Source organism: Triturus cristatus, chromosome 2_1 (assembly GCF_964204655.1).
Source record: "Triturus cristatus chromosome 2_1, aTriCri1.1, whole genome shotgun sequence".
NCBI classification, from domain to species: Eukaryota; Metazoa; Chordata; class Amphibia; order Caudata; family Salamandridae; genus Triturus; species Triturus cristatus.
In genome coordinates, this window is record NC_140581.1 from 690,624,418 (window position 1) to 690,650,329 (window position 25,912).

The window sequence follows — 25,912 nt, forward strand, 5'->3', positions numbered from 1 at the left end:
GGATAGTATAGGGTTAAAAATTACTATTCTAACTCCAGGGGGTGCAACAGTAGGGTAAATGTTGGATAGTATAGGGGTAAAAATTACTATTCTAACTCCAGGGGGTGCAACAGTAGGGAAAGTGTTGGATAGTGTAGGGGTAAAAATTACTATTCTAACTCCAGGGGGTGCAACAGTAGGGTAAGTGTTGGATAGTATAGGGGTAAAAATTACTATTCTAACTCCAGGGGGTGCAACAGTAGGGTAAGTGTTGGATAGTATAGGGGTAAAAATTACTATTCTAACTCCAGGGGGTGCAACAGTAGGGTAAGTGTTGGATAGTATAGGGGTAAAAATTACTATTCTAACTCCAGGGGGTGCAACAGTAGAGTAAGTGTTGGATAGTATAGGGGTAAAAATTACTATTCTAACTCCAGGGGGTGCAACAGTAGGGTAAGTGTTGGATAGTATAGGGGTAAAAATTACTATTCTAACTCCAGGGGGTGCAACAGTAGGGTAAGTGTTGGATAGTATAGGGGTAAAAATTACTATTCTAACTCCAGGGGGTGCAACAGCAGAGTAAGTGTTGGATAGTATAGGGGTAAAAATTACTATTCTAACTCCAGGGGGTGCAACAGTAGGGTAAGTGTTGGATAGTATAGGGGTAAAAATTACTATATTATGCGTTGTAATGGTATGCGTTGTAATGGTAGTATGCGTTGTAATGGAATGCATTGTAAAGGTAGTTTTTAAAAATGCGTTGTAGTGTCATGCGTTGTAATGTCATGCGTTGTAATGGATTGTGCGTTGTAAAAAATGCGTTGTAAGTGTAGTGCGTTGTAAAAGTTGCGTTGTAAAGGTTGTTCCCCGTGTCGCTGTCACAAATAAAACAGGTTGTGTCGCTGGCCACCAGCTGGCCCCGCTTCGCATTTATAGGCTTGTTTTTTTTGCAGACTTGCATTGTGGATTTAATGCTGTGAGCGGAATGCAGCAGCATGGAGCTTGTTTTTTCACCAAGTATCTCTGCAAACGCTACTTTTTAAACACTTTATTGAAAGTTTTCGGCCCCTGACCCTTTCATCGATTTTTGCCTTAGGCGGGTGCTGCTGCTTTACATTGCTCCCTGCGCCAAGCATCCTCCCTCCTTCAGCACTGAACTGTACCTTTAACTGCTACAGTGTTTGCCAGGAGGGTGGGGTCAAATTTGCTGTTCTTGGGAGAGGCAGACACAGCTTGGGGGATGCACTGGTTAAGTGTTTTTTGCCCAGATTCAAGGAATCATTTAGCCAATGCGAAGACTCGAACCTGGCTCTCTGGTTTAAAGTCAACTGTTCAAAATGGGCAGCTGGTGGCCTCCACATAGATTCGTGTTGCTGCTTTGTGCAGCTATCCTCTGCCAGTTGTGGGGTGTGCCTCGGTGTCCTCCAACTACTGGTCCGAAGAGGGGTAACAACCGTCTGACACCACAGAGGCACTTGATCTCATCCGCGGTGGTGCAGTGACATTGGACTTGGAAGAAAAACCTCTGCTTTCTCCCCGTGTGCAGCAGTGAACTGAAGTCAGTTGAGCACGGTTAAGTAAACCCTGAAGTGGCGGCAAAAGCTCCGATCTCCAACGACCAAGGTGATGTCAAAGCAAAAGCCCTGATCTCCAGTGATATAGGTATTCAGGTTTGAGTTCTTGAAATGTAGAGTTGCGAGCTGCCTCTGCTTTCAGAAAGTAGCCTGTGCGGGAGCAGCAGTGTTTATAACCCCCCATACCCCTCCAACAGGTAGTGGTGTCCGCTTTTTGGGGGTTAAAAAAGTTACCTGGGCACCTATTGGCCCTGATCTTTTGTGCTAACCTTAGGCACGCACTCTTGGCCTGGTGATTAGAGTGGGGGCAACTTCTCACTTGTTGGGTGCACCGTGGAAGCCCAAACCAGAATTTTCAGGTCCATGATGATCATTATGGCTGCAGACCATGAGATGAGGCCACCTTTGGGGGTGGGCTCTTCTAGAATCCAAAGAAGGAGAGCCCCCTGATGACGAAATTACAGTCATCATTACCTTTGATTCCCTTCCTAACTGTCTTAGAAAATTGATTAAGAAACATTGGGATGTCTCCAAATGGGCACGGTGCTTTTATGGAGCCTCCTTTTGCATTCAAGAGAGATACAAATTTGAAAGATCATTTTGTTTGCACAAAGCTGAAAAGGAAAACCATACAGAATGTAAACCATCTTGGTCTTATCGCAATGCAGGGCATCATCCATGTATCCTCTAATATGAATGAGCAAAGAAATACTCGAGAACAACAAAACCCTGGTGCAGAAATGGCATACTGATTTAAATCCACCCAAGTGATTTACTGCTTGACCTCTCCTTGTTACCTATCCTATATGGGCATTGTTTGACTTGGCCCTTTTGGCAGGTTGACCCCTCAAATTTTTTCCTTTTCTGTGACCTGATATTGGTAGTTTTTCGCCTCTGCGCACTTTAGCACTGTGGCCCAGTGTAAAATGTGTGCGTGCTCCGAGTGCGTGTGGTGAGATTGGCCTGCCCTCCCATAGGAATGCTTTGGGAATGAGTGTGTCAGTGGTAATTCCTGTTATGAGAAGCGCAGAGTGGTCAAGTCTGGTATGTGTGAAATGGTATTAATAAATGCTGCCCAATGGTGTGCGCAGACTTATTGTGGTTATTTTAGAAATGCCACTTTTAGAAGTTTACATTTCTGTGTGCTATGTGTCTGCCTGCCTGATGTGAATTGCATGTCTGGCTTTTGAGTGATAGGGGCTGGGGAATTCCAGGAGACAAGGTGACTCAGCGCAGGTGAATAGAGAGATCTGCATGTAGATGGGAGGGAGGAGTTGCACCTGGGACTTGAATAGGGCTGTGCCTTCCCTCCACAATGCCGGCTCCGCCCCCTGTGGTGTGTCTGATCCCTGAGCCCCCACCTGACAAAGGAGAGAGGAGCTGAGAAAAACAAAGTGCTCCAAAGCTCCCCCAAGCCAGTTGTATCTGATTTCCCAAGCCCTGTGCTGGGACACAAAGGAAAAGTGTGTATAAAAGAAGGGGCTGTGACCCCATGAAATTGTGCTCTGTTGTGCTGTTCCTGACTTGAGGGGGGCCTGCTGCTGCTGAGCTCCAGGAGGAACCGCCACTAGGCACTGCCTCCCTGCTGGAGGGCCCTGTGAGCTTGCCTGCCTGGGCCCAGCCCTTTACCACCTCCTTCATTCTAAAGAACTTTTTCTGGACTAAGCGCTATATTTTCATTTTGCTGGAGAAGCGCTATACCCTTATTGCTGAGAGCACTTTGCTTGTGGGGAAGAGTGCTGGAGACTCTCCCTAGCTCTTGGAGAGTGCTTCTCTGTTTTGGTTTGCAGCTGTCCTGCTATTGGAAGTGAGCGGGTGCCCACCCCGCTAATTTATGTGAGAAACCGAGTGGGAGCCCAACCCGCATTGCAGTGCTCGATAGCGGGTGCCCACCCCGCGTTATTGCCGCCTCTGGAATTTAATGCATAGCGTGTGCCTACCCAGCGTTATGGCTGCATCTTGAGTTTAAGTAATAACGGGTGCTCACCACGGGTTTTTGCCATAGAACGGGAGCCTACCCCGTATTGCCTTCCCATTAAGGAAATCACCGCCGCGGCACCGAGCTGCAGAGATGGAGAACGCCGCCAACCCAGGAAGTCAGGCCTGCGCTGCCTGACTGTGGGCGGGGCCTGGTGAGTTCCAGTTCTGCTTCCCTTGGTGGGGGAAGCCGTGCAGAGCCCCGCGCGTCTGGCCCAGAAGAGGAGAGTCCGGTGAGTGTGGCCTAGGAGGCACAGTGTCGGTGCCTGTCTCCTGCGCTGATGAAGACTGGAGCGTCGTGGGCTCCCGCCTGACATCCTGCGCCAGTCCCAGGTACAAAGAGGAAAGCCGAGAGACGCCGCCGAGCTTTCCTCTTGGGAGATGGAGACCAGAGGAGTCCACGGAGAGCCCCGGTGAGTGGGGCTCAAATTGCTCATTGTTGATGCCAGTGCTTTCTTGGAACACAGCTGTGCCGCTGATTGTGGGCAGTTGCAACATGGGGGTGTTATCTCTGAGGAGTCCCCGTAAGGGGGCTAAGGAGGCACTGTAGTGCCAGTGCTTGTTTTGCACAGGAGGAGCCCTGGCAAGGAGGGGCTCCCCCGGCACTTTGTGGGTGCCATTCTTTCTGCTGTTCCCATCTACGCCACAAGAGCGCGGGCAGCTGCCACGGTTGGGGCATAGAGAATTTTCAGAGTCCCAGGGCGGGACTCCCATGTTCCCAGTGCCCGTCCTTGTCATTTGCCCAGCAATTAGCGGGCAGCTGCCACGTTTAGGTCAGCATTCTGCGTACATTTGCTTTTGGTGCCTTGGCAGCTTACGCCCTGACTCTGTTGGACATAGGGCGTTGGAGCCCCTGTGAGAGGCGAGTTGGCCTGGGGCCAGGTTCAGTGCGTTGTGCCCCCGATTGGGGCACACTGTGTTATGCTAATTATTGCCCCTGGTATTTTCGCATAGTGTTGTACCTGCCTAATGATGATGCCTAATATCATGCTGTGATGTTCTAGGTTCATGCCTGATTCTGTTTTTAGGCCTCAGGCTAATGTGTTTTATGCCTAATGTCATGCCAGGATATGTTAGGATGGTGTCTAATGCTTAGGTCATTATTATACCAGTAGTTACTGGTTGTGTTTTATATTTGCATCTACTTACCTCTTCTGATGGTTCAGACCTGATTGGCCTGGTCCTGTATATAATTCCCCTGGGAATATTGCCTGGTGCCAGTTGGCTCAGCGTTTATTATGTTTTTAAGGTATTTATGACAATACAAAGGCTATGTTTAATATAACCTTGTGTGGAGTTCCTTTTGTAGTGTGCCTAGGGTGTTGCTGCTGTGTGTGTGTGTTGCGCAAACGCTTTACACATTGCCTCCGGGATAAGCCTGACTGCTCGTGCTAAGCTACCAAGGCAGTGAGCAGGGGTTATCTTTGGCGTATATCTCCCTTGCCCTGACTAGAGTGGTGGTCTCTGCCTGACTTTGGCGCAAGCCTTAGCCAACCAGAGATCCGATTTCTAAGAGGCATGACAACGGCTGAGTGAACATTAGAATATTGGAATATGTGTGCACACAGAAATACTTACCAAACTTGTATCTCTTTTCTTAGAAAGAGAAAAAACACAGACACACCGATTTTTCTTGGATCATTCTTGAACAAGTCACAGGAAAAGCAATAGACACCATGAGCACCTTGTTAAAGAAAGCACCTGTTTTTTTCACCATAATACCGATAAAGAAGGAATAAACAACAAACTTAAATCCAGCACTCTTAGAAGATGAAATTTACATCACTTTCATAGGGGCTGTGTATTTCATTTAAATACATCCTCTGTAATTGTTCATCTGTTGGCCAAAGTACCTTCCACAGTGCTTAATTTATAAAAAAACAAAAATGAATAAGTGCCAGGGCCCTTGCAGTATTGTGCTTAATGTGTAAGTCTCTACTAGTATTAGAACTATATTAACAATCTAGAATTGCAGAACAGTATTATGTGGTTAGAATTCATGACTGCTGGGACACTGTTTGTGTTGGATGTTCTTTCTTGCGGGGCTGGAATAAAGAATCCGATCTTAATTTATTCTTCTGGATTTGAGTAATCTGTGAGATACTACAGTTCTCGACAGGAGGCCACTGCAGCTTGCACTAGCCATCGCTACTGCCAGTGCTGCCAATGCCAAGTACCAGCACAAGCACCAACGTCACAATCCTTCGAGTGTGACAGTTCAGACTATTCCAGGCCCCCAAAACTATGAGAATGGTTTTAAGGGTTTTGGAGAGGGAGACACAGTTAAACTTTTAATGACATGACAAACCAAATGATGACATTTCTGAAATAAAATTAATAAACTTGCACCAACTGCACGTTCAAGAATACATGACAGACAAGAGAATCTTCAGATACTGCATCGTAAAAGCATGCAGGGAAGATGTAGCTTAGATGATATTATTTGTGCAAATAATATGGATTGTGATTTACAAATTGACAAAGTACTATATTTTATTAACGTGTGCTAGAAATTTGTAAATGGTAAACTCTCACTCTATGGAGTTTATCTCTAACCACTCTTTATCATTGGTTATATGCATGTATAACTAATGAGAATTAGTTAAATATTAAGATTTAACCTGATTATGATGGTGAATTTTATTAAAATGTATTTTTGTGTGTGTAGACATGTGCACCGAAATGACAAACATTCCTAATTAATGATCCATCCGTGACATTTTCAGAGAATGTATTTCACACACGTACTAATGTTATACATCTAAAATGAATTTCTAATTTTATGATTTGAAATATATTTACATGTTAGTACATACGAAAAGTAGTTACTTGTAGCCATACTAAATGATCTCAAGTGCATCAGTTATACTAGAATTATAATGTCTTTAGATTCTCAATAAATGTAAGTTTAATAATCATGTATTTTATGTTATATTAGCTCAACATAATGTGGGCCTGACTACATACGTGAAGTCTCTTGACTGAATCTTCTGCTCGTGAGAGAATTTCTCAATATGACCAATAACGTGAACCAGTGTTTTCTGTCCTGAGTTCCTATGTACTGTACAAGACACTTTGCTACATTTTTTGTTACTGTCAGGAACAGCTGCCTGGGAAACTGTCCTATTGAACTCGCTTATGTGCTCTTGCTAAAGGAACATTGTCCAATGTTTCATGTAGTGAATTATTTGAGGACTGCACAATTGTCTTACCTATTTCTCTACATTTTGTGCCTTCTTTATGTCACCTGAGACTCATTCTATATGGAATGACCAATGAACGGAGTGGTTGATCAGATGAGGTGACTCCAGGAGGTGTCACCCCTGGAACTTAAAAAATATAATATTGTCTGATTCTACGACAAAGGAAAAGAGTTATTTGCTGGATGGTGACGGATGGACTGATGCTGTTTATTTCTTTACTTGCGGAGTTCTGCACGCATGCTGACAAAGGAATCCTTATAAGAGACTTTACGGAACTTTCCTGGATAATCTGACTTGCCTGATGCGGACACACTTGGTTTTCTTTCTGAAATGAGTGTATATGCTATATGTGCAAATTGGTCTCTACCTTCTTGGGAGACTATTCGAACCGGCATGTTTCATGTTTCTTCCTGAACTCTTGAGCTTTGGTATCTTATTAGAATTTGACCAAATCATCTTATAACCTGATGCAAATTTACTGATGCTCTTGTCTCTCCTTAAAACTAAATTACCATTCGATTCAGTTATCATGATTTATTTCTACTGAAGTGAATGTGCATTCCTAATTTGAGTTTACTAATGACCAAGAGTGATAATGTTAGAGAGCTGTCAGGGCATCAAATACTAATGCTATTGTTTTGTATAGCTTTAACTGAGATTTTGGTGTGTATGATTTTGGTTTGCCTACGTTTCTTCAGGAGATTTGGGCTTGCTGTAATAATCTGTTATTTTTATAGCATCATTCTGAAAGTAATCTACACAAGTTTGATTTCTAGCTTGATGTACAGTTATCCAATTCCTTATCCTCATTGTATGACTCTCGGGACACTTTTTATCCGATCCCTCTCGGCACCAAACTAAGTCCATCAGAGAACCAAGAGAGAGAGTACAATATTTAACAAGCATTTGCAAAGCAATAGGTCTCGCATTTGCAAGAGTTTAAGCTATTGGCATTTTAAATGACGATGCCTTTTATTTCTGTTTTGAAAACCAACACGTAAATAAAAGGCATTGTCAATTTCGATGCCAATAGCTCAATCTTTCGCAAATGTGAGACCTATTTTATTGTAGATGCTTGGTATGAGAAGGAGGCAGCCGAGTGGCGGACATAGGTAACAGTAAATATATAAAGTACAGCAGAGAGGAGGAGGACGGGGTGTAGCCTCCCAGGGATTTTAATTTTTATGTGTTTTTTTTATAGCGCAAACTTTACCTGAAGGTGTCAGAGTGCTATACAACAATACCAGTTACATTACATAAGGACTTCAGAGTACACGAATAACATAAAAGATACAGACAGATACATTCTAAACTCACATAAGAATGGTAGTGAGTAAGTACAGGAATTTACTACTGATACTGCTTGGGTCGTGTGCTCCCTGGTGCACCCAGAGTGCTGGGCAAGGAGAGACACTGTACTACGGATGGTGTGCATCCTTTGCATCCAGAGCGCCGGACAGAGACAATGCAAGTGCATGGGTGGTACGAGCCCTGGTGCACACAGAGAGCACTGGGCAGGGAGAGGCATTGCACTGGCCTGGGTGGCGTGAGCCCTGGTGCTGAAGAGACACAGAGAAAATGTATATGCCCATACTGTAAATCAGATAGCATGTGTGTGTGCTTACCTGTGTTCTACTGCCGCTCTGCGGGTGTTTGTGATGAGAGAGGGCCGACCTTTCGTTAGTCCTTTGACGAATGTGTTATTGCCGTTTTTAGAGGGGTCCAGCAGTGTAACCCCCGATTTCAAAGGGTTGTTAAGCTGCGTTCCGCCCGTGGAAAATAATTGAATACATCAATAAAATCAGAAGAACGGTCTGTTAATAATAACGGAATCAGGCAAACGCATTTAATATAAGGGTTAGCGCGAGCAAATCTGAATGCATCATAAATTCTGGTTAGCAATAACATGCGTTGAAAGCAATGCTCTGAGCTTCCGCATATGTTTCTCTTTTAATGCTGGCAAATCTTCGTGTCGCAAAGCAGTCTGGGATCTGTAGTTCGGTACGCCAAAACACAGATATCTCATGCTCTTTGAATTTTGAACTCACCTATGGAGAGGAATTTGAGGGATGTATTATTAAAGAGTGCTGTGCTTTTGTCGGAAATACGGGGCAATTGCTTTGATCTTCATATGTGGGGAAAGGAAATGATTGTGCCTCATTACGAGGTACATGTTGAGGCCCAGTAACTCCACCCCCAGAATTGGCCATACAGGAGGCGGATGGTCACATTTTCCGGGAGCTTCAACTGAGACCCTCGTGGTTGGCTTAGAAAGGAGGAATTCACGGGGGAATCAGGAGTTGCTGGGGTGGGGAGTCGGTAATTTCTGACTCCCCAGTAATTTTAAATTTCTCTGTGGAGCTCACAAACAGTTGGCTGCTATCTGCAAGTAAATACAAGAAAAATCAGTTAATTACTTTTGTGCGTCACATGCTGTATCAAGTGAAATTTGTTTGTTGTGTGCGCGTGTAAGACTAGTTGTGTAAAACAGTGACTTGGGTAGATAGGTGCTGGCGTGTGTTTGTGTGTGCGGAACAAGATGTGCCCAGGTGTATAGGTTGGCAGCGGGAGTGTGTGTAGTGTTTCTTTTATGTCCAGGGGCATGTGTGTAAGCGTGCTTGTATGTGTGGAAGGCTGCTTGCGTGCATATGTGCGTGAACACGGTCGAGGGTTGTGTGTACGCGGCATTTGTGTGAGAAGGGTTGTGTGTACGTGTTAGAAATGCGTGTTTCATGAGACTGCGTGTTTGTGTGGGATTGCTTGCGAGTGCAATGTGACTCTTCTGTGTGTTTGTGTGAGTGGTGTGAGTTTCTCAAGTCTGTTAGGAGTATGTGTAGTGAAAGAAATACATTTAAAGAAGAGGCCGTGGTGGGGGGGATATCTCAAGGTTGAAGGCGGCAGTTCTCCTTCCTAAAAGAGCTTCAACCAAAAACACTTTCCAAGAAACTATTTTTAATCTAAACTAAATCGGCGGTACAGGCATTCAACGTGCAGCTCTTACAGATGGGGCTGCGTTCCTGCGAAGAAAAAGCCATTAATCAAGCAGGATGGCTCTGTCTCCCTTCACGCCCAGGGAGGAGGGAGATGCGAGCAGAGCATCAAAGGGCTGGGTGAGAAGGGAGGGGGGAATGCAAGGGTCAAAGCGGCGAAAGTACAAGCCGAGGTGACAAGAAGGGCTGGGCGAGAAGGGAGGGGGGAATGCCAGCAACAGAGGAGCCTGATCAAAGCTGACGGGAAGGGGAGAAGGGAGGAGGGAGTGTGAGCAGCAGCTGTGCACGTGCACGCCAACGTGCACTCAAGGTTTAGGCCAGCCAAAACTGTGGGTAGCACTTTGAAAATCCCACATATAAAATGTCTCTTCGAGCCTTTGGCTCGCGAGACCTAAAAAAGTGATAAATGTCCATGTGCCCAGAAACGCTACAACAGCAGGAGGTATTAGCTGTTGTTAATGTATATTTAATTAATAAACAACTGTTGTTCTGCTCATCTCAAAGTTACACAAACAATGCCACCGTGTGAAAGCTCTCATAAATGCCGGTGGTGACAATTAAGTGCCAGAGCCGGCATCAGAAACCACCCGCTCAAATTAAGCACTGACCTCCTACAGTGAAGTCCAGATTTTTCTGTAAATATTTACTGGTTGGCCTTGCGGCTTTGGACCAACATGGCGGTAATATTTTGCCACTGTTTATTAGTGGCAGTACATTTTTATCTTTCTTTCAATGTGTTGACATCATCATGTTAACATCACAGACCTGTGTTTTCCGTTATACTCAGGATTGCAGACATTTTGTTAGTCTATATATGCGGGTATGGACCTCCATTTTACTATGGTGTTTGTGCTATGACTCTGTCGCCATATTGTTACCTATTTTCTCATATTTATGGTTTCCTACCAATCTCTACGGGAAATATGAGACTATTTCTGGAGGTTTTGTTTCTGCTTCTTGGAACACGCAAGAGCTCGCCAAAATTCATGTTCCAGTATGCAGTGATTTTAGCACCTCCGGGAACGCATCTATTTCACTATCTTCGGCCATTCGGTTCATCATTTTGGATGATAAACACCCTGACGTGCATGATGGTATTTATTTGCATTAATCGATAACGGATTTAATAGTCCGGAATACATAAAGCTCTGCAGCAGCAATAAGACTAAAACTGTTTACAACTTGGGACCCCTGTAGGAAACCTGGAATAACATTTCAGTTTTTCTGTAGCCCTAGTACATCTCATCTCAAGAACAAATCTTTTTTTCTTAGCCATTTTTAAATGGACAGGTCTGATACCACCTCATAAATGTGCATTTGCACAATGAACACTGCATAATACTCTCAAGTGCTGAATCCTTAAAAAATGCACATACATCTCAATCCAGCTCAGTGGCACTCATCGTCATTGGCATAGGAATAATGGAAGGCAAAGTCAGCCCTGCGAAGCCTGCACATTATGGCCTTAAGAAAATTAATACATGTAAGGCAGGCACTTAATCAACAAACCAAAGTTTCCTGCTTACACAGCTTAAAATTGTGAGCTGTTTATGAAGACTGGGACATGGTGCAGAAGTTTTGACCTTAAAGAAGTCATAATCTAATTTTTAGACTTTAAACTCTTTGATATATGGGCGCAACGTGGCCACTATCCAAGTATTTTTATTTCTGGGTCTTTCTCAGTGGGGTGCACCGCCTTTCTTCATCCAAGGTCTTCTGTACTTACTGTACCAGCATTGTAAGTATGCTTTACTGAACCTGGCTTATCCTAGAATGTGGAAAATAAAACGGATTATATATATGGGCCACACTGAAAACATGCCGTTAGGTATTCATGCTATGAAACTAAACATGATGAACTGTTAGGCTGGCCTTTCTGGCATTAAATAATGGTCTTCAGAACACACTAACATCTCTGCAGTAGGCACTTGTCCTACTCTGCTATCTGGCCCACCATAGGTTAGATTTGCAGTTCTGTTTTCTTTAGGAATGACTGAGATCCCCAAGTAAGAATGCCGAGCACAGGATAGGAATAGACAGCCGCAGTAGCAGCCAAGAGCAGCACAGCGAATATCACCAATCCGAAGAGCCTTCTCTTTGGGCAGCCTGGGCTGCCAATCAACCATTTGTATAGTTAGTGCTGACCGCCCCCGTGCCCCCATCAAGCCTACATAATAAAGGCAGAGGACCTAATTTACAACAAAGTGCGGCAGCGCGTCACCGCAAGCCCTTTGGCTGCACCATGCCGCGGCACTTTCAGAGCACAGGGATACGACGTATTTACAATAATATGTCGAATTCCTAAGCTCTCCCCTGCACTGGCGCACAATAGGCTTCCATGCGTCGATGGAGGCACCCTAGCACCATGGTGCAAGGATGCCTGCGTCACAGGGATGATTGTTTGGGCCTCATTTACAGCAAAGTGCTGCAGCGCGGCACCACAAGCCCTTTGACTGCGCCACATTCAGAGCACATGGATGCACATATTTACAATAATATGTCGCATTCCTAAGCCACTTAGACTAGGCCTGGGCAAAAATTTTGTTCAGTTCGTGGAAATTGCGATAATTTGACATTTTCGCGTTCCATGGAGAGCGTGAAAATGTCAAAATGTCCGCTTTCCGCAGCTTGGCGATAATTTGTTTCTTGCTCGCGCTGTAAAATAATACATTCTCGCGCGCGCGCGATCGCCTTATCTGAATCCCTGCGTTCGCCGATAAGTTTTCTTGATCAGGTCGCGTTCTCCATGAGATGTTGGATTGTTTTTAGCCATTTGCGCTGTCTCGCGACAGTTCGCGCCCGCAGTGACGTCATGCGTCGCGCGATCACGTCTTTCTTCTCGCGATCATGCACCGCGAGACAACTCAAAACAAGATGGCCACGCCCGCGAGCAACCACATGGGTAAGTTGGCGACCCGCAACCATGCAGAAAATCTCGCGAACATGTGGGAAAAAAAAATCCGCATCTTCGCGATATTTCCGCTTGTTTGCAAATTCCGCCCACCCCTAACTTAGACACTGCTAGTGTGTAGGACCATAAGGGGAGAGGTTGTGGCCTTAGGGCCAGAGCTGCTGACTTTGAAGCGTGAGTACCAGGTTCGAGTCTGGGCTTTGGCTCAGAATACTGTGATTCTGAGCAAAATCATTTAATCTCCCCGTGCCTACCAAAAATGAATGTGTCCTTGTGTAACATAACTGATGCTCATGTAAAGTGTGTTCCAATACCTTTGGGTCGAGTTCGCGCTATATAAATCTGCAAAAAAAACCATAGCATCCTCCCCCCCATGTCTCTTTCCGAGACTCTCTCTACTAGTGCCCCAATGACCTCTCACACAGCCGGAGGTCAGCGCTCTTACATCTACCTACCCTGAGAAAGCACTCGGCAAGCAGGCCCTTTCCATGGTCATAGTTTTAGATTTCAGTGCTCGCTCGCCGCTGACCTGTCCTCGATTCTGGTGAACAGTGAGGTAGTTACACTACTCCTTTTCTCTTCTGACACGGTGCCCCCCACCCCAACCCCCTTCACGGACCTCAGCTGAACTTTACTAGCTGAGTGTGACCTGAGGACCTGAGCTGATGGGCCGGACGGCCAAGATCACTGGAGCATGCGAGAACTGCCTGGATGCCTGTGGGGTGTCTGGAAATATTTTTGATTATTTTACGATGAACAGCACAGGCCGCCAGAGACTGTTAAAGGATGATGAGCCGTTCCCTTGATGCTCGGGCACAAGATATCGCAGCTGCTCCTTGTTACAGCTAGAAACATGAAATGCTTTTTGCAAATGCAGAGATTCCGTTCATGGAAGAATAAATACGCAACTCGGGGATCTAGGCCACATTTATATAAATATGGTATGGTAACAGTAATGCTAAGGGAAAAATGCAATTCCTTCCTCCATTATGAAACACTGTGAACTCTAGCGCGACCTGTGACAGTTTGTAAGAAAGTTTAAATATCACAAGTATGCGGGCATCGATCTCCACTTTTATCTGTCTCCCTGTTAATCTCACATGATCTGAAAAAACAAATGTTTAATTCCAAAACAAGTGTAGCAACAGGAGAAGACTGTTTTAAACTGTTCACTGTTGTATTCCTAAATCTGGACACTGGGTCAACTTTAGCTGTCGCATCAGACTATTGATTTTTATTTAAAAAACCATGCATTACACAAATACATAAAGAAGCTTTAGTATTAGAATTTAAAAGTCTTTATAATTAAAAGAGCCACAAAAGTAGGCGCCTTGTCCATGAATAGCTGCTACAGAATGTTCCACTTCAAATACCTACATAGATTATACCATTCACCATATAGCTTGAAGCATTGTGGATTTCTTGATGACGTACAATGTAAGCACTGTGTGGCCTCTGACCTCTTGCATTTAGCTTGTTGTGTCCACCAATAAGCAGTTATTGGCACACAAAATTCACAATACTGTAAGACATGATGGGATTGGCCAACCCTACAGATTCCAAGATTGCTTTGTAGGATCCGGCCAAGGGGAGTTCTCCAAATTCCAGAAAATGTATCGCACTGGCTCTGCAAACAAACATTGGCATAGCCAATAGGTCTCGCCTTTGGGACCTTATAAGTGTTTAGCCATGCAACAGTTGATGTTGTTGCACCAAGGATATTGGGCTGGATAACTAAACACTTAGAAGGTCCCAAAGGCGGGACCTATTGGCTATGCCAATGCTTGTTTTGGGTTTTACAAATGCTCTCCGTATTCACAAAATTGTTGCTCATACTCCTGGCAGCGATGAAGTGTTTATAGATCGGCCAATGATGTTGATGGCGTAGTCTAAGATGTCTACAACATTTCGAAGTTTACTGTACAACATTTTCATTTGCGAGAAGTCCTGGTTTTGCGGTCCCGGCAACCCGTCATTGTGCACAAGATACTAGATTGTTAACATTGCCGTCAAAACAACATAGGTTACATTTGCGGCATTTTTCAGCAAGTCAGAAATTGCTGTATTTCTCTTCCTGGTGATCTTCGGGTCCGTGCTGTGTTGCTGACCAGTCCCTGCAGCGCACTTGCATTTCGAAATAGCGTAATCGAAAAGGCATGCTGATGCGCATGCATGCAGATGCTGTAAAATGATATTCAAAGTTCGATCAACGATTTTTGAATGTGAAATGATATAAAAAGAACATCACATGTTAACATGAATAAGTCCAGCAGTAGTGGCCATAAAACCTATTGCATGAGTGGAAAATTATGAAATTAGAACTAAATGAAAAAAATAACATTATGACAAACCTTAAACGAGATTGTTTCACAAAAATTGAACAAAACAACAATCTTAGCTTCTAGCCACAAAAAATGCAATGAAGGAAATTACCCTATGACGAAACTTAAAGTGCGTCCAGAATGTTTCCATGTGCCTGGTTAGACTGAGGATCCCGCTACCTATGTCTGACCCATGAATGGCTGAGGGTGGGAGAAAATGGATGGCTGCTCATGTTGACTATTTTGATTGATAAACTTAGAAATTGTTTTGGACGTTTAAAATCTCCAGAAAGGTAAACCTGGGAACTAGGGCTCCTCGAGGTTTGATTAGCAGTCCCAGAAGGCCATTTTTCAATACACAATTTGGCAGTGCTGTTATCTTGAAGAACAAGCGCGTTCCTTGCGCTAAAAGGAGGCAGCAGGGGAAGGGCGAGAGGAGGGGGCGAGTGAAAGCTTTTCACCTGCGGGAGCGTGCAGCGCCAAGAGCGATAATTGCTACCATATGGCGCCGCGCACTCCCGCAAGTGAATCTCCAGACGTGGCAATGGAACACGTGCAAGTTTTTGGCTGAAAAGCCAAAGTGATCGGAAAAGGTCTTTTTGCCGAATCAGCGCATGCGTGCTGCGTAGGCGAGACCTAAAAAGGAGCCAAGGTTTCACAGTGGAAGAGGGCTGATTTTGCCACCCACTTAAGTAGCCCTTAAAACATGTCTCAGGCCTGCCACTGCAGAGCCTGTGTGTGCAGTTTACAATGGCATGTCAACTTGGCATTTTGAACCTTTTGCAAAGCTTTACACTCCCCTTTTATTACATATAAGCCTAGGTAGCCCATAGGGCAGTGTGCTGTGTAATTAAAAGGTAGGAAATGTAATTTAAAGTTTCATTTTTCACTACTCTGAGGCCTAACCCACCCATGGGTTACCATTGGGGAATCCTTGTTAAGTGTAATTCCCAATTGGAATGAGGAAGGACTGTCATGTTAGTACCTATGGATTTGTAATGATAAATCCTTTTTAAAGGGGAAGACAAATTTATCATTACAATTTTTAAATTGGCACTTTAAGAAAGTTGGCATTTTTCTGCTCTTAGCCCTCTGTGTTTCCAATACACGTCTGGGTGATAGCTGGGCCTTGTGCATTCCCTCCGGACAGCCACACACAAAGGGAGCTTAGGTATGACTGATGGGCCATCCACCTTCTGATGGGCCATCATAGATAGGATGGGAGGGAGGAGCTTGACACAGCCTCACACTTACACCTGAATAGTCTATGTCCTTATCCCACACAAAGGACTGCTGTAGTGAGTCTAGATGCCAGGACAGGAAGGGAGGATCTCTGTGCACTTCAAAAGCATTCAGCTTCTCATTCATAGCATCTTTAACTTTGTTCGGAGTGTCTGATCTCTGGAAAGCTATAACAAGCATTGACAAAGCCAATAGATCTTGGTTATGTTATGTTATGTTATATGTTAGACCCGGGATCCCTGTTTGGCTGAGGTAGGTACCTTAGGCCAATTAGGAACCCGCGTTTCCACCTCAGGGAAAGGAAGGTCACCTTCTGCGATAGCCCCAACTCACCTCCTTTGTAGCTTGGCACGAGCAGCCAGGCTTATCTTCAAGCAAATGTGTAAATTATTTGCAACCACGCTCACAGCAACCCAATGATGACACCACAAATAGACTCCACACGAGTTTTATAAAAACGAGTATAAATTTTATATAAAAAGATACACGATAAGACCACACAATATAAATCCACCATCTGAGTATGTGTACTATATCTCCTGGCCAGTTGTTGGGCCAGCCAGCCCTTGTCAGTTCTGGCGGTATTAATGAGCACTTCTAAACATTCCACTGTAATCCTAATACCATGTTCTGCAGTTCGTTATGCTAGAATAAGACACTTTTGCAATGTATCAATAGTGCAATGCATAATACAACATTCTGGCACTTTGCAATATAAAAATAATGCAATGCATAACGCAGCAACCAGGCACTTTGCAATGTAATAATAATGCAATGCGTAATACAACCACCAGGTACGTGGTTATGCAGAAATAAGGCAATGCGTAATACACTAATCAGGTAGTTCGTTATGCAGGAAAAATGCAATGCATAATATGCTAATCAGGTAGTTTGTTATGCAGAAACAATGCAATGCGTCATACGACAATCAGGTAGTTGGTTATGCAGAAATAATGCCATGCGTCATACACTAATAAGGTAGTTCGTTATGCAGGAATAATGCAATACGTAATACTCTAATCAGGCACTCCGTTATGCAGAAATGATGCAATGTGTAATACGACAATCCAGTACTTCGTTATGCAGAAATAAGATAATGCGTAATACACTCCGGCACCGATCACGGTGCCTCAGGTGGTCTCTCCACCACTCCTTCTGACTCACAGTCAGCCTTTGTCAACAGTTGCCCCCAACAAGGGGATGGTATAACAAAAAGTGCAGCGCCGCACTCCGGCCCCGGTACTGCCAATCCCTTGGCAATACGGGCCGCGATATGAGCCGAAGCAGAGGCTTGCGCTGCCAGAACGAGAGAGTGGCCGAGAGCATCTCCCTCCAAGCCCGCACCCCACCCCAGGAGTCGACCCACATTAATTGGGAGGCACGACCCACTCTTCTCTCCTCGTCCAGTGACTTGGGCCTCCAATGCAATCTTTGTGAATTTAAAACTGCGGGCTCGGGCCGGCGACTCAGCTCCTCCGGGGCTGCCAGTCTGGGCCGCTACTGCTACAAAAATCTAGGCTCCCACAGGGCACACGCACACAGCGTCGCCGAGACTTCGTTGAGCTTCGTGTGTAGGATCTCCGGGCACTCCACACGAAGGTCTCAGGCTGCACAATGATCACGTGCACTGCGTTGCTGAGACTTAATTAACTCCGGGTGTACGTTAACAAGGCAATCCTCACGAAGGTCTCACACTGCACAAAGCACACGCACACAGCGTCGATGAGACTCACTTGGACTCCAGGTGCACGATAACAAGGCAATCCTCACGAAGGTCTCACGCTGCACAAAGCACATGCACACAGCGTCGATGAGACTCACTTGAATTCCGGTACACACGATAACTGGACAATCTCACAAAGGGTCCAGACTGCAAAAAGCACCCGCACACAGCGTCGCTGATCCTTGCTTGGACTCCAGGTGTCCACGATCACAGAGCACATCTTACGATGGTCTCAGGCTGCAACAAGCACACGCACACAGCATTGCTGAGACTCTCCTGGAAACTTTTGTGTTCCTGAGTTTCCTCAACAGGGAGCCAGCTCACCTCGTGCCCTTGGGGATAAACTACTTCAGGACACAGCACAGCAAAGTCCTTTCAAGCAGGGGGACACAGCACACAGCAAAATCCCTTTAGCCTTTCCTTGGTTAAAACAGCAAACTGCAGGCCAGCCCCAGAACACACAGCAAGGGTCAGACATTTCCTTCAGTCTCTTCAGTTGTTTCTTCCTTGGCAAAGGTTCCTCTTGACCACGAAGTAGCTCCAGTCTTGTTCAATCTTGATCAAGCCATTCTCCAAAGTTCAGGGGCTTCGGCTCTCATAGTTAAACCCCTCAATGGCTTTGAAGTCTTTGTGTTCAGGGGGCACTGATCCCCGTTCAACCAGTTCTGGGTGCCTCCCTGCCAGTGACACCTTCTTCCTTTGATTAGTGGGGGACTAGATTCTCAATCACTCAGCAGGAGATGGAACAATTGTTTTACAGCGGCAACCCAGGCCTTTTCACCTCTAGGGGCTACTCCTCCCCCTACACTCCAGATGCAAGTCAGCCTGTTGCTGTTTCACCTACTCCCCTGGGTCAAAACATTCCCCAGATCCTATCGCTTTCAAATCTAGACAGTCAATCCAAAACCAGGCAGAGACACACAGAAATGTTGGAGCACAAAAACCCAGCCACTTCCAAAAGAGTGGCTTATAAACACAATGCAAAAACCACCTTCATAAAAAGATGTGTTATTACATTGTGAGTTCAGGCATACTAAACTTCACCTCTTCATCTTAAGCCTTTGGGAAGACAGGCAGAAAAGATATTACACAGCCTTCCCATTCTATTCTATGGGCAAGATGGCCTTTCAATAGTGAAAAACGAAATGGAGATTATTTCACTGTCAGGACATGGTACACACCTTAGTACATGTCCTACCTTTCACATGCACTGAACCTGCCCAGGGGAACCCTGTACCTACCATAGGGGTGTCTGATGTGCAGAGAAAGGGAAGGATAAGGTCTGGCAAAGTGGATGCACATCTCAGAACAACATGGCCATTTTAACAAACTGCGCACAGGCACTGTAATGGCAGGCCTGAGATCCCTTTTTAAGGCTACTTGTGTGGATGGCACAATTAGTGCTGCCGGCCCACTAGTAGCATCTGCGTTACCAGCCCTGGCACACATAGTACACTTAACTAGGAAGGGATCACTTGCACTTTGACACTGTTTAGCAGTGGCAAAGTGTCCAAAGCATCTAAGTTGGCAACACCATGTCAGAAAAAAGATCTAGGGGGAAAGCACAAGGTTTAGGGAACTATAGCCAAAAAGGGCCACTCCTACATTATGTTAATAAAATGTATTGCGCACATGAATACACAGTGCTGTCTTGGCACTAAGACTGAGGTTAGCCCAGACGGAGTGTCTAGTTCTGAAATAGCCAAGTTTTTAGCCCTTTTCTAAAGGTGGTGAGTGAGCTTGCGCTTCTGAGCTCCATTGAAAGCATGTTCCATAGTTTTGCAGTGCCAAACGAGAGGCTTCGGCCTCCCCAGCTTGAGGTCCGGATCCTTGGAACTTTCAATAAGTCTAGCGCCTGTGAAAGGTATTTGTCTGGCCAGTACATACTAGGAAAATACATTACTAAGAAATAGTGGTCCTATGTTGCTCAGTGCCTTGTATGCAAAACATAATGACTTACATGTAAATCGTTGCACCACCGGAAGCCAGTAGAGTCTTTGAATTTCCTTGGCTACTGATTAGTGCTTAGAGACATTCAGAAAAGTCTAGTGGTTGCATTTTGTACCACCTGGAGCTTTTTTTGGTATTGTTTCTGCATATTGTGATGAGATTATCAGGAAGTCAGTGGCACTCCCATGGAAATGAACTCTTTGTGTCTTTTCCCCCCACCATCCCTTACTGAGACTGAAGCTTTATGCTGGAAGATTAAATCCGGTTCTTCTGTTGACCCGCTGAGACCAGCCCAGTTCCGTCAATTTCATAATGTTATTCTTCTAGTTGCCCAGGAACTGATCAATCTATCGCGGTCTTCGGCATCCCTTCACTAGCCTGGAAACATGACAAAGTTATCCCTCTCTTGAACAAACCATCATTGGATTCTTCCGAACCTGGAAATTACCGCCCATTTCCCAACTCCCCTATTTGGCCAAAGTCGGGGAATCTCACATCAATACCATTCTCACTGAGTTTGTAGAGCGTAATACTTTACTGGATGCCTCACAAAACGGTTTCAGGTCCCGCCATAGTACGGAATCTGCCCTAATGGTGGTGACTGAAGAAATCCGCAGCAATCTTGATGAGGGGAATTCGGCGACCCTGATTCTTCTCGATTTAAGTGCCGCATTTGATACGGTGTCACATGAGATCTTACTGCGTAGGCTTTGGGAGATTGGGATTGGGGGGTCTGGCCCTACATGGATCCGATCTTTCTTAGAGGACAGGACCTTCCAGGTTACTATGCCACCTTTTTACTCCAAGGAGCATGCCATTAGACATGGGGTGTCGCAGGGCTCTATTTTGAGCCCTTTGTTCTTTAATATTTATGTTCAGCCGCTGGCATTGGTGACCAGGAGTAGAGGGTTGTCATTGGTGTCGTATGCCGATGACACCCAACTTGTCATCGCCTTCTCAAAGAATCATGAATTAAACCTTGTCAAATTCAAGGATGAACTGATGGCAATTGCTGACTGGTTGACAGCAAACTGTCTGCAATTGAACGCCAGCAAGTCAGAAATACTTCTGCTTGGGAAAGACAGTGATATTTGGTCAGAACAGTGGTGGCCGGAGAATCTTCAACCTGCACCTATTCCTAGGGAGGCGGTTAAGAACTTGGGCTTTTGGACTGACAAAAGTCTGTCCTTCGATACTCAATTTAAGTCAGTTGCAGGCACCTGTTTTGGGCTCTTGCGAGGTTTGAAACCTATTTTAGGGTTCTTTGAGCCCTCCGTTTGTCAGACCATTCTTCAGGCCACTACTCTGGCGAGGCTGGACTATGGGAATTCTTTATATCTAGGGGCCAGTAAATCATGCACTCTGCGACTCCAAAGAATTCAGAATGCTGCAGCCCGGATCCTGCTGGCACTTCCTAAATCATGCTCAGTGTCTAGGCCACTATCTAAATTTCATTGGCTGCCAGTGGAGAGAAGAATTCAGTTTAAAGCTCTATGTGTAGCCCATAAAATTCTGTCTCATCAAGCTCCCTCTGTTTGAGTTAATTTGTTAGTGCCATACAGTCCGAACCGACCGGTCCGTTCATCGGATCTAAGACTGGTCTGTATTCCCCGTGTCCGTAGAGTCAGAGCAGGTGGTCAGTCCTTCAAAGTATTGGCGGCTAAACTTTGGAATTCTGTTTCCCCTGCAATTCAAGATCTCCAAAATCATCTGGAGTTCCGTAAAGCTATAAAGACATGGCTATTCCCTGGATAATTCCTGTCTTTTCACTGCTTTGCTTTAACCATGCTTACTTGGTAGCGCTGGGATGCCCCGTTGCTGGGGCATCCATGCGCTGTATAAATTTCAGTGCATAAATAAATAAAATAAATAAAATATTCAGATAGAGTCCATTACAGTAGTCCAGTTTTGACTATATTAGTGTGGTTGCAACTGTCCTTCTAGAGTCGGTGGGGATGTAAGGTAGGATCTTCTTGAGTTTCTTAATCAGAAAGTAGGAGGCAGACACAATGGCATTGGTCTGGTGTGATAGGATTGGGTTGTTATCAATCAGCACCCCAGGTTTTTTGCCTCTGAGCTGGTTTTGGCGGTTCACACATCTCCGCCGGCCACCAAAGGTCATCCCATCTGGGTTGCAGGTTGCCAAAGATTACTACCTCGGGCTTCTCAGAATTAAGCTTGAGACAGTGCTTTCCCATCCATCTGTTTATTTCACTCATACAATTCTGAGAATGTGATGTAGGGGAGGCTTGGTCTTTATACGCTATCACCACTATCGGGGTGTGATCGGCGTAAGAGGTGAGACTGAAACCGAACTCTCAGATCAGAGGGGCAAGTTCAGATACATACATGTTAAAAAGAGATGGACTAAGTGATGAGCCCTGTAGAACTCCGCATGGGAGGACGTAGGGATCTGATTTATACTTGTCCAATGTCACTGTTTGTCTCCTTTCCTTCAGAAAGGAGATAAGCAGGGCCAGCACCGTACCCTTGACCCCCACCATTTCCAGCCGCTGCTGCCGAAGATTGTGACCCACAGTGTCAAACGCTGCTGACAGATTGAGGAGGACGAGGGCGGCCTGACCCACTCTCTTCATCACAGTCCTGATCTCCTCAGTGGCCTTGATTAATGCCGTTTCGGAACTGTGCTCATGTCAAAAACCAAACTGGGAGTGATCAAGAAAGTCGTTTTCCTGTATGAAGTGGGCTAACTGTTTGTGCATAATTTTCTCTACTATTTTGGCTGGGAGCATCAGCCGAGCTGTAGGGTGGTAGTTATTAGGGTTAGACTCATCCAGATTGTTTTTTTTTAATCAGTGGAAGTATGGATGTATCTTTCCAAGGCGCCGGGAAGATACCAGAGGTGAACATGTTATTGAAGATTTCTGTGAGCACAGGGCTCACCTCTTCTACTATCTCTTTCAGAAATGCGGGTGGGCAGGGGTCAAGTGGGGATCCAGATTTAATTTCTCTGATGTGTTTTTCCATTACCTCAGAGGAAATCTGTGAGGAGCAGTGAAAACTCTTTCCCTTAGGTTCTGAGATTAGAGGTATTTCAGTGGGACTGCGAGTGGGGGTGGTTTCAAAGGCATCATAAATATCCTTGACTTTGTTTTTGAAAGCTACTGCAATGATATCACAAAAACTTTGGTTGCTCATGATGCAATATTTCTTAGGTAGAGACTACAGTCTCTCTACTACCCCGAATAATTCTTTGGGCGTATTCTGGGCTCTCTCAATCTGCTTAGTAAAAAAGTCCTTTTTTCTAACATCAGCAGATTTTTATATTGAGCTATTGCGGCCAGAGAAATTTCTTTGTCAATGTTAATGTCTTTAAGCATACAATTTTGGAGCACCTAGCCTCTGTCGTTGTGTCCCATTATGTGTGTTTACATACGCTCTCATCGTAAGGAATATACTTGTATTTTTCCATCAGTATCATCGCTGCTCTTTTTAATTATTTAACGCATGAATATTGCTGCACCAGTCATTGGTTGCTGTTTGTGTCTTCTTTCAGAACTGTGATGTAAATTTTGTGAAAAGACGGCCTGCTACACTTGTGCTATTTTTACGAACTGCATCTCCCTCACTCAGGGGCATATGTACAAGGAGTTAACACGGCCGTAGTGTCAATTTACGACGTTACTGCAGCTTTTTTTTATTGCCGTACTTACAAGTTGCCACTAGCCGCAGTTATTGGCAGTTTTCCGGCATAAGCGTGAATTTTTAGGATCGCCACTTCTGTTAGCAGGACTTAACGAAAATGTTGGCGTTCCCATGCAAAAACTGCCGCTAACCCCACTTTGCGATACATACAAGAAATTCCTGGTATGGTGCAAAACCAAAAAAACTACCTCTAACTCCAGTTAGAGGCAGTTTTTTAAGGCCATAAAATAGATGGTCTTAAAAATGGTGAAACACTTGGGGCCTTATTTCACAAGGTTTTGGTGCTGGACAGTGCTGCAAGGAATGTTGCTGTTCTGCCCTGCAACAAAACTACAGGGCAGGAATGCACACCATCAAAAAGATAGGGCACATTCCTGGGCCTCATTCATGAAAAGTGTTGCATCGCTGCGACAAAACAGCATTGCAACACATTTAAATACTCCCTTCATGCAACACCATGGATGCACTGTATTCAATGTATGGCCCTCCATGTCTCAATTAATGACAGATACGTCTGGAACCCTGACGTATCTGTCAGCGATAAAGTCACGCATTGCTGCAGTTGTGTCACAAGCAACCGGCAATGCACTCCGGCAATGCATGGGGCCAGCCTATCCATGTGGCACTGCATCACCCTTATGTCTGCCATGAGGCAGGGGTAAGGTACTGACACAGTAGTGCCCTACAATTGTTGCAGTGAAATCAGATGGATTTTACTGCACCACTCCTATGAGGCTTTGTTGCATGGGAACACCCACCCTGCCTACATCACACCTGATGCAGGTATAATGTGGCACAGGGCTTCACAAGGTCACAAAAATGCCTAAATGCGTCACTTTGCAAATACTGCGCACTGTGGTGCAAGAATCACGCTGCAAATACGGCAGGAAAATTACACACTGGTGGGCTGAAACTGTCAGAAGGGGCTCAGGAATAACCCCACCTGTCTTTTACCCCTACGTTGGCGCACAATGGCTGCCATGTGCCAAAAGCAGGCACCCTTGTGCCATGGTGCAAGGGTGACTGTGTTGCGGAGTTGATTGATGTTGTGGCTCCATCTCTTCTCGAGACATCTGCATGTGGGGCTGGACTAGTGGAGGGTGGGAGTGAACCAGTTGGCCTTCTTGGAGTGTTGTTTACCTGGTCTTTTCTTGAGGGGTGCCAGGGTGTCAGTCCATCTGTGGAGGTTGGGCACTGAGGTGTTGGCATCTGTAAGCGTTGGTGGAGTGGTGGTGCTGAAGGAGTTGACAGGAGGTTCTTCGGTGGCCTTGGTCCAGCTGCAAAGGGAGCAATGATGGCAATGCAGTATGGTGGGCGTGAGGAAGGCGTGATGTAAGCAATGATGGTCGGTACAGGAGAGTCCTGTGGTGTGGCTGTAGTTGAAATTCCCGCTGGTAGAGTAGACAGGCTCGAGCGTGCGTCCGGCTATGTGGGTTGGTGTGGTGACTAGCTGAGTGAGTCCTATGTTGGCGAGGTTCCCCAGGAGGGGCGTGGTTTTCTGGTCACTGGGGTTGTCCAGGTGGAACTTGAGGTCTCCGAGTAGGATGTAGTCAGTGGATTGGAGAGCCCGGGGTGCGATGAGGTCTACAATGGCATCGGTGAATGGGGTTCATGGCCCGGGGGGCCTATAGATGAGGGTGCAGCGGAGGGTGGTTTTGGACATGACATTACTGTACAACACTTAATCTGTTTAGTGCATCACTGTGCACATATGTACAATGTGCGCTGCGCTATGTGCAATGTGTTAGCGGATTATACATGTCATGGATGTCTCACTATATTGCTTTTTCTCTACTTTGATTTGATGGTGTGCACACTCATGTGACAGCCCTATGAATGCCTGTATTTGGATGATTGCTGGACGAGTCATGAAATCGCATGTGTAGTGCTTTTCGATGCATAAATGTACAAACACATGACTTTGGCCTTACAGGTCACATATATGTAAGTTAACACAAGGAGATGATGGACGGAGCCTGAAACTTTTCAGACACTCACCCCCAGTCACAGATCTGGGTTGAATCCATCATTGTTCTTTGGCTCACTTCGTCACCCCAGTTCACACCCAGCCATATGCAAATCAGTCTTGACCCTGTGCCTTATGGGAACAGTCCAGCCCGAACTGCCAGGCCAGGTCCTCCCTTGACCAGAAGCAAGCAACCTCAGGATTCAACCCAGATCTGTGACCGGGGGTGAGTATCTGAAAAGTTTCAGGGCTCCGTCCATCATTTCCTTGTGTTCACATACATGTAAGATTGCAAACTGAAGCCAATGTTCATGTTACTTTTAATTCTCGCATAGGTACCCTGGGAGAGGGAGGAGATTGCAGCCTTTACTATTCCACCTATTTCTGGATCGACACATCATGCATGAGAA